This window comes from Sinocyclocheilus grahami, unplaced genomic scaffold, assembly GCF_001515645.1.
Source record: "Sinocyclocheilus grahami isolate Dianchi unplaced genomic scaffold, SAMN03320097.WGS_v1.1 scaffold147.1, whole genome shotgun sequence".
Classification (NCBI taxonomy): Eukaryota; Metazoa; Chordata; class Actinopteri; order Cypriniformes; family Cyprinidae; genus Sinocyclocheilus; species Sinocyclocheilus grahami.
The window spans coordinates 1,062,247-1,075,166 of NW_015505326.1; positions in this window are offsets into that span (position 1 = coordinate 1,062,247).

The following is a 12,920-nucleotide window of genomic DNA, read 5'->3' on the forward strand; positions in this document are numbered from 1 at the left end:
CATTTCCAGCATCTCTTGCCATTTCTTATCCATTTGATAAGTCACTCAGGTGGGCATTCAGTGATCTCATTGCACTGAGAGAGGTAGTGCTCTTCACTGTGACAGAATAAACAAAGGCGCTTTGTTCTCTTGTCAGGTTGCTGGTTTGTAAAAGCCTCTGTTCGGACGGGCTGTCCTTCTTTAACCTTCTCGGGCTGATTACTCCCATGATAGACAGAGACAGACCAGGTCTGTGGCTTAATAATAGCAGGACGCTCTCTAAGTGGAGCCGGAGCCTTCTCAGTGTGGTAGCGCTGAGCCATCTTTGATGAAAGCCGTTGAGCTTCAGCCTTGACCTTCAACCACTCTGTAAGGTCATGTAAATTATATGGATTCAGACTGTCTGTACTCAGTCTTCCCCTTAACTGGAGGTGCTCTATGAAACCATCCCTGTAGTGTTTAGGGAGTTTACTAAGCAGCCTGTCAACATGTCCGGTACAGGTAAGCTCTCGTCCATGTGGTCTCTCCAGGGAGGTAAGCATGCCCACTATAAGGTCAACGTTTAGAGCAAAGTTCTGGAATGCTTTAGAATCTCCAACCTTGATATCTGGTGAGTTCATTAAAGCCGCAACCTCACTTTGTGCAAGCTGGTGGGGTTGGCCATATTGGTGCTGCAAGGCTGCCATGGCTGCTGAGTAAGTTGCAGTCCATGTGGTCCCTCCAGGGACGTCCCTGGCTCCACGTATAAAAAGCATGCCCACTAGAAGGTCAATGTTTAGAGCAAAGTTCTGGAATGCTTTAGAATCTCCAGCCTTGATATCTGGTGAGTTCATTAGAGCCGAAACCTCTCATCCATGTGGTCCCTCCAGGGACGTCCCTGGCTCCACGTATAAAAAGCATGCCCACTAGAAGGTCAATGTTTAGAGCAAAGTTCTGGAATGCTTTAGAATCTCCAGCCTTGATATCTGGTGAGTTCATTAGAGCCGAAACCTCTCATCCATGTGGTCCCTCCAGGGACGTCCCTGGCTCCACGTATAAAAAGCATGCCCACTAGAAGGTCAATGTTTAGAGCAAAGTTCTGGAATGCTTTAGAATCTCCAGCCTTGATATCTGGTGAGTTCATTAGAGCCGAAACCTCTCATCCATGTGGTCCCTCCAGGGACGTCCCTGGCTCCACGTATAAAAAGCATGCCCACTAGAAGGTCAATGTTTAGAGCAAAGTTCTGGAATGCTTTAGAATCTCCAGCCTTGATATCTGGTGAGTTCATTAGAGCCGAAACCTCTCATCCATGTGGTCCCTCCAGGGACGTCCCTGGCTCCACGTATAAAAAGCATGCCCACTAGAAGGTCAATGTTTAGAGCAAAGTTCTGGAATGCTTTAGAATCTCCAGCCTTGATATCTGGTGAGTTCATTAGAGCCGAAACCTCTCATCCATGTGGTCCCTCCAGGGACGTCCCTGGCTCCACGTATAAAAAGCATGCCCACTAGAAGGTCAATGTTTAGAGCAAAGTTCTGGAATGCTTTAGAATCTCCAGCCTTGATATCTGGTGAGTTCATTAGAGCCGAAACCTCTCATCCATGTGGTCCCTCCAGGGACGTCCCTGGCTCCACGTATAAAAAGCATGCCCACTAGAAGGTCAATGTTTAGAGCAAAGTTCTGGAATGCTTTAGAATCTCCAGCCTTGATATCTGGTGAGTTCATTAGAGCCGAAACCTCTCATCCATGTGGTCCCTCCAGGGACGTCCCTGGCTCCACGTATAAAAAGCATGCCCACTAGAAGGTCAATGTTTAGAGCAAAGTTCTGGAATGCTTTAGAATCTCCAGCCTTGATATCTGGTGAGTTCATTAGAGCCGAAACCTCTCATCCATGTGGTCCCTCCAGGGACGTCCCTGGCTCCACGTATAAAAAGCATGCCCACTAGAAGGTCAATGTTTAGAGCAAAGTTCTGGAATGCTTTAGAATCTCCAGCCTTGATATCTGGTGAGTTCATTAGAGCCGAAACCTCTCATCCATGTGGTCCCTCCAGGGACGTCCCTGGCTCCACGTATAAAAAGCATGCCCACTAGAAGGTCAATGTTTAGAGCAAAGTTCTGGAATGCTTTAGAATCTCCAGCCTTGATATCTGGTGAGTTCATTAGAGCCGAAACCTCTCATCCATGTGGTCCCTCCAGGGACGTCCCTGGCTCCACGTATAAAAAGCATGCCCACTAGAAGGTCAATGTTTAGAGCAAAGTTCTGGAATGCTTTAGAATCTCCAGCCTTGATATCTGGTGAGTTCATTAGAGCCGAAACCTCTCATCCATGTGGTCCCTCCAGGGACGTCCCTGGCTCCACGTATAAAAAGCATGCCCACTAGAAGGTCAATGTTTAGAGCAAAGTTCTGGAATGCTTTAGAATCTCCAGCCTTGATATCTGGTGAGTTCATTAGAGCCGAAACCTCTCATCCATGTGGTCCCTCCAGGGACGTCCCTGGCTCCACGTATAAAAAGCATGCCCACTAGAAGGTCAATGTTTAGAGCAAAGTTCTGGAATGCTTTAGAATCTCCAGCCTTGATATCTGGTGAGTTCATTAGAGCCGAAACCTCTCATCCATGTGGTCCCTCCAGGGACGTCCCTGGCTCCACGTATAAAAAGCATGCCCACTAGAAGGTCAATGTTTAGAGCAAAGTTCTGGAATGCTTTAGAATCTCCAGCCTTGATATCTGGTGAGTTCATTAGAGCCGAAACCTCTCATCCATGTGGTCCCTCCAGGGACGTCCCTGGCTCCACGTATAAAAAGCATGCCCACTAGAAGGTCAATGTTTAGAGCAAAGTTCTGGAATGCTTTAGAATCTCCAGCCTTGATATCTGGTGAGTTCATTAGAGCCGAAACCTCTCATCCATGTGGTCCCTCCAGGGACGTCCCTGGCTCCACGTATAAAAAGCATGCCCACTAGAAGGTCAATGTTTAGAGCAAAGTTCTGGAATGCTTTAGAATCTCCAGCCTTGATATCTGGTGAGTTCATTAGAGCCGAAACCTCTCATCCATGTGGTCCCTCCAGGGACGTCCCTGGCTCCACGTATAAAAAGCATGCCCACTAGAAGGTCAATGTTTAGAGCAAAGTTCTGGAATGCTTTAGAATCTCCAGCCTTGATATCTGGTGAGTTCATTAGAGCCGAAACCTCTCATCCATGTGGTCCCTCCAGGGACGTCCCTGGCTCCACGTATAAAAAGCATGCCCACTAGAAGGTCAATGTTTAGAGCAAAGTTCTGGAATGCTTTAGAATCTCCAGCCTTGATATCTGGTGAGTTCATTAGAGCCGAAACCTCTCATCCATGTGGTCCCTCCAGGGACGTCCCTGGCTCCACGTATAAAAAGCATGCCCACTAGAAGGTCAATGTTTAGAGCAAAGTTCTGGAATGCTTTAGAATCTCCAGCCTTGATATCTGGTGAGTTCATTAGAGCCGAAACCTCTCATCCATGTGGTCCCTCCAGGGACGTCCCTGGCTCCACGTATAAAAAGCATGCCCACTAGAAGGTCAATGTTTAGAGCAAAGTTCTGGAATGCTTTAGAATCTCCAGCCTTGATATCTGGTGAGTTCATTAGAGCCGAAACCTCTCATCCATGTGGTCCCTCCAGGGACGTCCCTGGCTCCACGTATAAAAAGCATGCCCACTAGAAGGTCAATGTTTAGAGCAAAGTTCTGGAATGCTTTAGAATCTCCAGCCTTGATATCTGGTGAGTTCATTAGAGCCGAAACCTCTCATCCATGTGGTCCCTCCAGGGACGTCCCTGGCTCCACGTATAAAAAGCATGCCCACTAGAAGGTCAATGTTTAGAGCAAAGTTCTGGAATGCTTTAGAATCTCCAGCCTTGATATCTGGTGAGTTCATTAGAGCCGAAACCTCTCATCCATGTGGTCCCTCCAGGGACGTCCCTGGCTCCACGTATAAAAAGCATGCCCACTAGAAGGTCAATGTTTAGAGCAAAGTTCTGGAATGCTTTAGAATCTCCAGCCTTGATATCTGGTGAGTTCATTAGAGCCGAAACCTCTCATCCATGTGGTCCCTCCAGGGACGTCCCTGGCTCCACGTATAAAAAGCATGCCCACTAGAAGGTCAATGTTTAGAGCAAAGTTCTGGAATGCTTTAGAATCTCCAGCCTTGATATCTGGTGAGTTCATTAGAGCCGAAACCTCTCATCCATGTGGTCCCTCCAGGGACGTCCCTGGCTCCACGTATAAAAAGCATGCCCACTAGAAGGTCAATGTTTAGAGCAAAGTTCTGGAATGCTTTAGAATCTCCAGCCTTGATATCTGGTGAGTTCATTAGAGCCGAAACCTCTCATCCATGTGGTCCCTCCAGGGACGTCCCTGGCTCCACGTATAAAAAGCATGCCCACTAGAAGGTCAATGTTTAGAGCAAAGTTCTGGAATGCTTTAGAATCTCCAGCCTTGATATCTGGTGAGTTCATTAGAGCCGAAACCTCTCATCCATGTGGTCCCTCCAGGGACGTCCCTGGCTCCACGTATAAAAAGCATGCCCACTAGAAGGTCAATGTTTAGAGCAAAGTTCTGGAATGCTTTAGAATCTCCAGCCTTGATATCTGGTGAGTTCATTAGAGCCGAAACCTCTCATCCATGTGGTCCCTCCAGGGACGTCCCTGGCTCCACGTATAAAAAGCATGCCCACTAGAAGGTCAATGTTTAGAGCAAAGTTCTGGAATGCTTTAGAATCTCCAGCCTTGATATCTGGTGAGTTCATTAGAGCCGAAACCTCTCATCCATGTGGTCCCTCCAGGGACGTCCCTGGCTCCACGTATAAAAAGCATGCCCACTAGAAGGTCAATGTTTAGAGCAAAGTTCTGGAATGCTTTAGAATCTCCAGCCTTGATATCTGGTGAGTTCATTAGAGCCGAAACCTCTCATCCATGTGGTCCCTCCAGGGACGTCCCTGGCTCCACGTATAAAAAGCATGCCCACTAGAAGGTCAATGTTTAGAGCAAAGTTCTGGAATGCTTTAGAATCTCCAGCCTTGATATCTGGTGAGTTCATTAGAGCCGAAACCTCTCATCCATGTGGTCCCTCCAGGGACGTCCCTGGCTCCACGTATAAAAAGCATGCCCACTAGAAGGTCAATGTTTAGAGCAAAGTTCTGGAATGCTTTAGAATCTCCAGCCTTGATATCTGGTGAGTTCATTAGAGCCGAAACCTCTCATCCATGTGGTCCCTCCAGGGACGTCCCTGGCTCCACGTATAAAAAGCATGCCCACTAGAAGGTCAATGTTTAGAGCAAAGTTCTGGAATGCTTTAGAATCTCCAGCCTTGATATCTGGTGAGTTCATTAGAGCCGAAACCTCTCATCCATGTGGTCCCTCCAGGGACGTCCCTGGCTCCACGTATAAAAAGCATGCCCACTAGAAGGTCAATGTTTAGAGCAAAGTTCTGGAATGCTTTAGAATCTCCAGCCTTGATATCTGGTGAGTTCATTAGAGCCGAAACCTCTCATCCATGTGGTCCCTCCAGGGACGTCCCTGGCTCCACGTATAAAAAGCATGCCCACTAGAAGGTCAATGTTTAGAGCAAAGTTCTGGAATGCTTTAGAATCTCCAGCCTTGATATCTGGTGAGTTCATTAGAGCCGAAACCTCTCATCCATGTGGTCCCTCCAGGGACGTCCCTGGCTCCACGTATAAAAAGCATGCCCACTAGAAGGTCAATGTTTAGAGCAAAGTTCTGGAATGCTTTAGAATCTCCAGCCTTGATATCTGGTGAGTTCATTAGAGCCGAAACCTCTCATCCATGTGGTCCCTCCAGGGACGTCCCTGGCTCCACGTATAAAAAGCATGCCCACTAGAAGGTCAATGTTTAGAGCAAAGTTCTGGAATGCTTTAGAATCTCCAGCCTTGATATCTGGTGAGTTCATTAGAGCCGAAACCTCTCATCCATGTGGTCCCTCCAGGGACGTCCCTGGCTCCACGTATAAAAAGCATGCCCACTAGAAGGTCAATGTTTAGAGCAAAGTTCTGGAATGCTTTAGAATCTCCAGCCTTGATATCTGGTGAGTTCATTAGAGCCGAAACCTCTCATCCATGTGGTCCCTCCAGGGACGTCCCTGGCTCCACGTATAAAAAGCATGCCCACTAGAAGGTCAATGTTTAGAGCAAAGTTCTGGAATGCTTTAGAATCTCCAGCCTTGATATCTGGTGAGTTCATTAGAGCCGAAACCTCTCATCCATGTGGTCCCTCCAGGGACGTCCCTGGCTCCACGTATAAAAAGCATGCCCACTAGAAGGTCAATGTTTAGAGCAAAGTTCTGGAATGCTTTAGAATCTCCAGCCTTGATATCTGGTGAGTTCATTAGAGCCGAAACCTCTCATCCATGTGGTCCCTCCAGGGACGTCCCTGGCTCCACGTATAAAAAGCATGCCCACTAGAAGGTCAATGTTTAGAGCAAAGTTCTGGAATGCTTTAGAATCTCCAGCCTTGATATCTGGTGAGTTCATTAGAGCCGAAACCTCTCATCCATGTGGTCCCTCCAGGGACGTCCCTGGCTCCACGTATAAAAAGCATGCCCACTAGAAGGTCAACGTTTAGAGCAAAGTTCTGGAATGCTTTAGAATCTCCAGCCTTGATATCTGGTGAGTTCATTAGAGCCGAAACCTCTCATCCATGTGGTCCCTCCAGGGACGTCCCTGGCTCCACGTATAAAAAGCATGCCCACTAGAAGGCCAACGTTTAGAGCAAAGTTCTGGAATGCTTTAGAATCTCCAACCTTGATATCTGGTGAGTTCATTAAAGCCGCAACCTCACTTTGTGCAAGCTGGTGGGGTTGGCCATATTGGTGCTGCAAGGCTGCCATGGCTGCTGAGTAAGGTGCAGGGTGATGACGGCACACTTGAGCGATCAGCTTCGCCTCATCCAGGACCAGCTGCTCCAGTAGCACACGATATTTGTAGTGTTCGGTGAGATGAGTGCGGAGATTCAGCAGATTATCTAGGGCTATTTTCAGATCTGTGAACTCCCTCTCACTGTCATTCACAAGTTTTGGCAGTGATGGGACTGGGACTGGTTGCAACGGAGGTGCAGCAAGTACTGGCTGGTATACTGGAAGTGCGGGGGCTGCCATATGTGGAAAGGCGGGTGCCACTGGAGGAGGATACCAGTACTGCACTGAAGTCTGCATGAAGGGCTGAGGAGCATAATATCCAGTGATCACGGGTGAAGGCTGATATGGATCTAACACAGGTAATGGTTGGCCTTGTGACTGACTAAGTTCAGGGATCTGTAATTGGTAAGCTGATGGCACCAGAGTACGGTGTACGGTTGTGGATATTGGCAGCTTCACTGATGTGATGGTGTGAGGCAATGAGGATATAAGATTATAGGAAGAATGACAGGACACTGCACTGCATACTGCTGGTGTTTGCCTCTCATAAGTAGCTGCTGTGTGTGGAACAGACGGTTGTAGCGTAGGTGTGCTGTACACCATATGAGCTGTAGTCTGGGATGTCTGCCACCGTACTGATTGATGGGTAGCATACCTGAGTTCTCCTTGGCAGGATGTGGGTGGCCCTATATCCAGTAATGGAATGGCTGGGACTGTTGTAGCCTTTGGAGTTTCTTTAGAGTGTCTCTGGTACTGGTTCTAAGTCTTCCTGAACCTGTCCATCTGCTCTCACTGACTCCCAGGATATGTAAATTGTAGCGTCTCATTTCTGATGTTACTTGAGACAGCTTGCCTGTGTCATACATTGTCCTCACATTCCAAAATCCTATTTTGGGCTTGGTTTTGGCACTCAGGACTTCCACCATCCTGGTAGTAGCTTCCCTTAGGCTTTCACCACTGCCATTCATCTGAGTATCTTGCGATGACTCTGAAAGCCCATTACATCATGTAGTTTTAGTTTCTCTTGTTGCTGTTCCCGTAACAACTTTCTTTTTCCGGAACTGGGTTGTTAGCCCAGTTTCCAACCCCCAACCTCGAGGACCAGAGATCACTCTTAGTCTGGTCTCTACCCTTTGACCTGTCTGACATGGGTGGTCCTAACAGGAGCACAGGGCTCCAGTCAGCATAGCTCTCTGGGTCATTGAGACACGCAAGCCCCCAAAACACATCAAGGTAGTGATCTTCGCCTGGACTATTGTAATTCCCTGTATGTAGTGATTAGTCAATACAAGCTATCATGATTGCAAATTGTCCAGAATGCCGCTGCTAGATTGAAAAGGGACCAAATTACTCCAGTTTTGTTTTCTTCATATTGGTTGCCGGTCTGGCATAGATTTAAAAAGAAGCATTCGTATTTCCATGACGTGGAGAGCTTGCTCGTGCTTTGCTGCCGCTGGACAGCCTGGACAGCCCTATTTCTAGTATAACAAGTATAATTGGCTAAAAATAATTTAGCTAGTATTAATTCCAACTCTTGGCATAACAATGAAATATGTCCATAATCAGTTTGTATTCATTATTATTATTATTATTATTATTATTATTATTTTATCATTCATATGTGGAAGACAAGCACCAGAAAATCTGTGCTTCATTTCATTTAATAGAACACACCTTTTGTCTCTTCTGACAAAACTAATTTACTTTCACTTTCCTTTTGGAACAAACCATTCCAGCTTCTGAATGTAAGAAGGTTAAACATATGAAAGCATTCGGCAAATAAACCAAAAATAAACAACGCCTCATTTGTTTGTTTTCATAATTATGTAATATCATAAGATTATAAAGCAGCAAAATATCTAAAAAAAATAAATATATATTTTTATTTTTTAGCATAAATCTAGTCTAAAATTTGAGTGTGTAGCCTTTGTATGTGTTTATTTTTACTAAAATATGTGTCATCTCAAGACGGGCATCCCCTTGATACTGTCTAAAGAAATGTGTGCCCTGCCATAACTTAATTTAAATTTGCTTCAAAATTCTTATTGTAAACTTTATTATATTCTTTATTATATTTATTTATTTATTTTTATTTTAAACTTTAGCAATATCGAGTTCAAAAACATCTGTCTAGTGCATGCAACATCAAGAAGCACATTCTAAGTGAACGGCCCTTAATGTTGAACTCTCAGTGTGCACCAGATTGATGAATTTAACTTTAAAATGTATAAAGGTTAGTAAAGCTATTTACACCAATTTCCTACAATACCGATCTTATGTAACATTAAAATAGTTACATTGGACATATTTGCCTCTTTTTAGGTGTAAGGAGTGCAAATTTGACGACATCAGAACAATTCGATTAAAAAAATAATAAATTGTATAGCCGTACAAACGGGTAAAAATGTCCCTGGACCAACTAGATCTCGGCTAAGCCCGAATGTTTACAATGTCTGGCTCAGACTTTGGTCGCATCAGTGTCACCTCTCTGTGTTCATAGCTTGTAAATAAAGCATGCCAAAGAAGAGGGTCAAAACAGATAAGTGTTTTGTTGTGTCCATTTCCTCTTTATTTCTGTGCTGTTTTAATCTAGATTCCAATGTACTGTGGATTGTTGTTACTTTTCATTAAAATATTGAATACATTGGGTTCTGCAGTTTCAGTTATCTGTTCCTCTATTTCCTCAAGTATCTAACATATAGCGACAGTCCTGGTTCACTTGGTGTCCCAAGAGGGGGGAAAATCATGGGTGATAATTCAATAATGCATAGGTAAGACTGTAAGACACTGCAAATAAGTTCATGCTGAGCTGCCTCTGAACAGCAGCCAATCTTACTTCTGATCAGAAAGGGCCCTAGCTGCAATCTCTTACTTGTCAGGAAGGAATACAAAGACAGATACAGTAGAGACTGTACTATCAATTTAGCTCACTAGTCGTTGAAGTGTTTAGTGAAGACCTGGCTTTTTGTTGCTTGTAATAAAGCAGTTGTACTGTTTGCAAAAATAACAAGAGGAATAATCAATGTCTACAAACCATTCATTGAAAACTCTATGAATTGTAGGCTTAATGAGTGCTGTTTGAGAAACAACAGTGAAAACTCACCTATTAAGGTATACGTGAACGCATGGGTGATAATTCAATAATGCATAGGTAAGACTGTAAGACACTGCAAATAAGTTCATGCTGAGCTACCTCTGAACAGCAGCCAATCTTACTTCTGATCAGAAAGGGCCCTAGCTGCAATCTCTTACTTGTCAGGAAGGAATACAAAGACAGATACAGTAGAGACTGTACTATCAATTTAGCTCACTAAGGGGAGCCAAAGAGTAAAAAAAAATTTAGTCGTTGAAGTGTTTAGTGAAGACCTGGCTTTTTGTTGCTTGTAACATGGTACTGTTTGCAAAAATAACAAGAGGAATAATCAATGTCTACAAACCATTCATTGAAAACCAGGAACAAAAAAAAATTGTATATTAACTACTGTATGCTCCATATTATGTTTATTTCTTTATTTGGTCTTTCTGTTCCTGTCCTGATTGTGTTATCATTTGTTCCAGGTGTTCCTTGTCCTACGTGTGATTCCTGTGGTGTTAATATCAATAAAGACTGTGTATCCTGATTCTCCAGCGTTCTCCTCATTCCTTGTTCCTCGCTCCTGGACCTAAACAGAAAGTAAGAGGCGCCCCTTCTCACCTTAACCCTTAAGAAAGGGCTCCAGTTCCCGTGTTGAGCCCAAGAAGGGCTCCAGTCCCCAAGTCAAGCCCAGGGAGGGCGACTGTTCCCGAGTTGGGGCATCTAAAGACGATATTCACCCCAAGGATTTTTTTGGGGGGAGGGGGTAGTATAGGTCCGTCCGTAGTAGCCGGGCCAAGTGGCGAGGCCATCCAGCCATGGCCTCCTGAGTTCCCTACTCCTCCATGACCTCCTGAACTGTCTGATCCGCCATGGCCTTCTGAACTGCTGAACTGCCTGATCCGCCATGGCCCTGTAGTCTGCCTGCTCCGTCATGGATTCCAGAGCTCCCTGCTCCTCCATGGCCCCTGAGCTCCCGGTGCCGCCATGGCACCCTGGACTGCCTGATCTGCCCTGGAGGTGTTCCCCATGTCCCAGTCCTGCACCAGCCTCCAGGGCTCCCACCCCCCCTCCCTGTTGGAATTTTTATGGCGCGGGACGCTCCTTCCGGGAGGGGAGTAATGTCAGACTCTGTTCTGTGTCTGTGTGTGTTTTCTTCCCCAACGTGCTCCATATTATGTTTATTTCCTTATTTGGTGTTCCTGTTCCTGTCCTGATTGTGTTATCATTTGTTCCAGGTGTTCCCCGTTCTGTTCCATTGTTCCCAGGTGTGTCCCATTAGTTTCAGTGTATTTAAAGTGTTTTCTGCCCCTCATTTCCCATCCGGTATTGATTGTCAATCCCCGTGTCCTACGTGTGATTCCTGTGGTGTCAATGTCAATAAAGACTGTGTATCCTGATTCTCCAGTGTTCTCCTCATTCCTTGTTACTCACTCCATGTTCCTCGCTCCTCACCGTAGGCACACCGTGACAGTAACACTCTCCACTGTAATCCCCAGTTTTTTGAGCAATGGTGACTTGTACAAAGCTCTCCATTCTGGTTTCTCATTGATATCAAGATTAAGTACATTTCGCCATGGTGTGTCATACTTATTATTCAAAGATTTCTTATTAAAGGCTTTTACACAAATCTTATACAAATCTTTACTAAATACAACATTTGAGCCCACAATCATTAATTCATTACAATCTAATAACATACGGGATATGCTCAAATTCCGGAAAGGATCTTTACAATCAAAATGAATAGACCCCTTTGAGTACTGATCTATTCTAGAGAGACTTTGACTTTTAAAAGCAATTTATTTACCATTAAAAACATTTTCACCTACGGACATTTTTTTTATAACTCACTGCCAGTTAAAAAAGAGGTTTTCATCCTCTGCAAAAACCAAACCCTTAATTAAACACCATTTACTCTCAAACATCAATTAATCACTGTTTACTCGATAATATTCATATTCTAGTTGAATCTTAGATTCAACCAAGGCCTTAAACAAATTGATAATTTTAACTTACTGACCTTCCATTTCAACCCCAACTTTGCCTGTCCAAAATGCTCAAATGCATTTTTTACTGCGAGAGTATTCATATTTTATACCCATAAATGAATATTGTTTTTGATAAATTTAAACCTAACCTGCTGAAAATTCCATTCAAAATGTTGAAAAGAGGAAATAATTTACAGCATTCACAGAAAACATGAAAAACAGTGTCAGTTTATTTGCACACAGTACATAGCGAAGAAACTGAAAATGTACATTTAAACAAAAATTTAGTTTGCTTGCCATATAAAAGGAAGCCTTTGTAAACCATTAACCTCCTGAGACCCTGCATCATCATATGAGGACATTATATTTTAGTGAATTTCTTTGAGACTTTACATGCCACAGTTTTAAGTCTAGATGTCCTGTACAGAGCACATTCAGGGCTTTCCAGAGATACTAAATGTTTGGATGTTTCAGCATGACCACTCCCTCTCCTTGGTCTTCAAAAATGTCTGATATTAATTTAGTGACACTCTTATGGAAATATGATAATATTTTGTAATTATCATTTAAATTGGACTGATTTTTAAACTGTGTGTCATAAATCAACATCTCAGGAAAATGTTATGGGGTATTAAATCAAACTATGACTTTCTGTTAGGAAACAGGACATTGATTTCATACATGTCCTCATATGAGGATACAGGACTAAAAGCATGTTTATTACTCATTTTGCGAGACACAACAAATGAATGGGGAAAGAAATTATATTTCAATATTCCTATGAAATATTATATATTATTATGAAAATCTTGTCAATTATTACTCCCATTATTACACTTCTTTTTTCATTACATCTTGCCCCAAAAACACATTAATATGCAAATTAGATTTAGTTTATAGATACATTATATATAATGAGAAAACCTGTTTATGGACATTTTACATACATTTTGCATAAAGAAAAATGGTATATCAAATCCTTCTGGGTTACACTTTACTTGAAGGG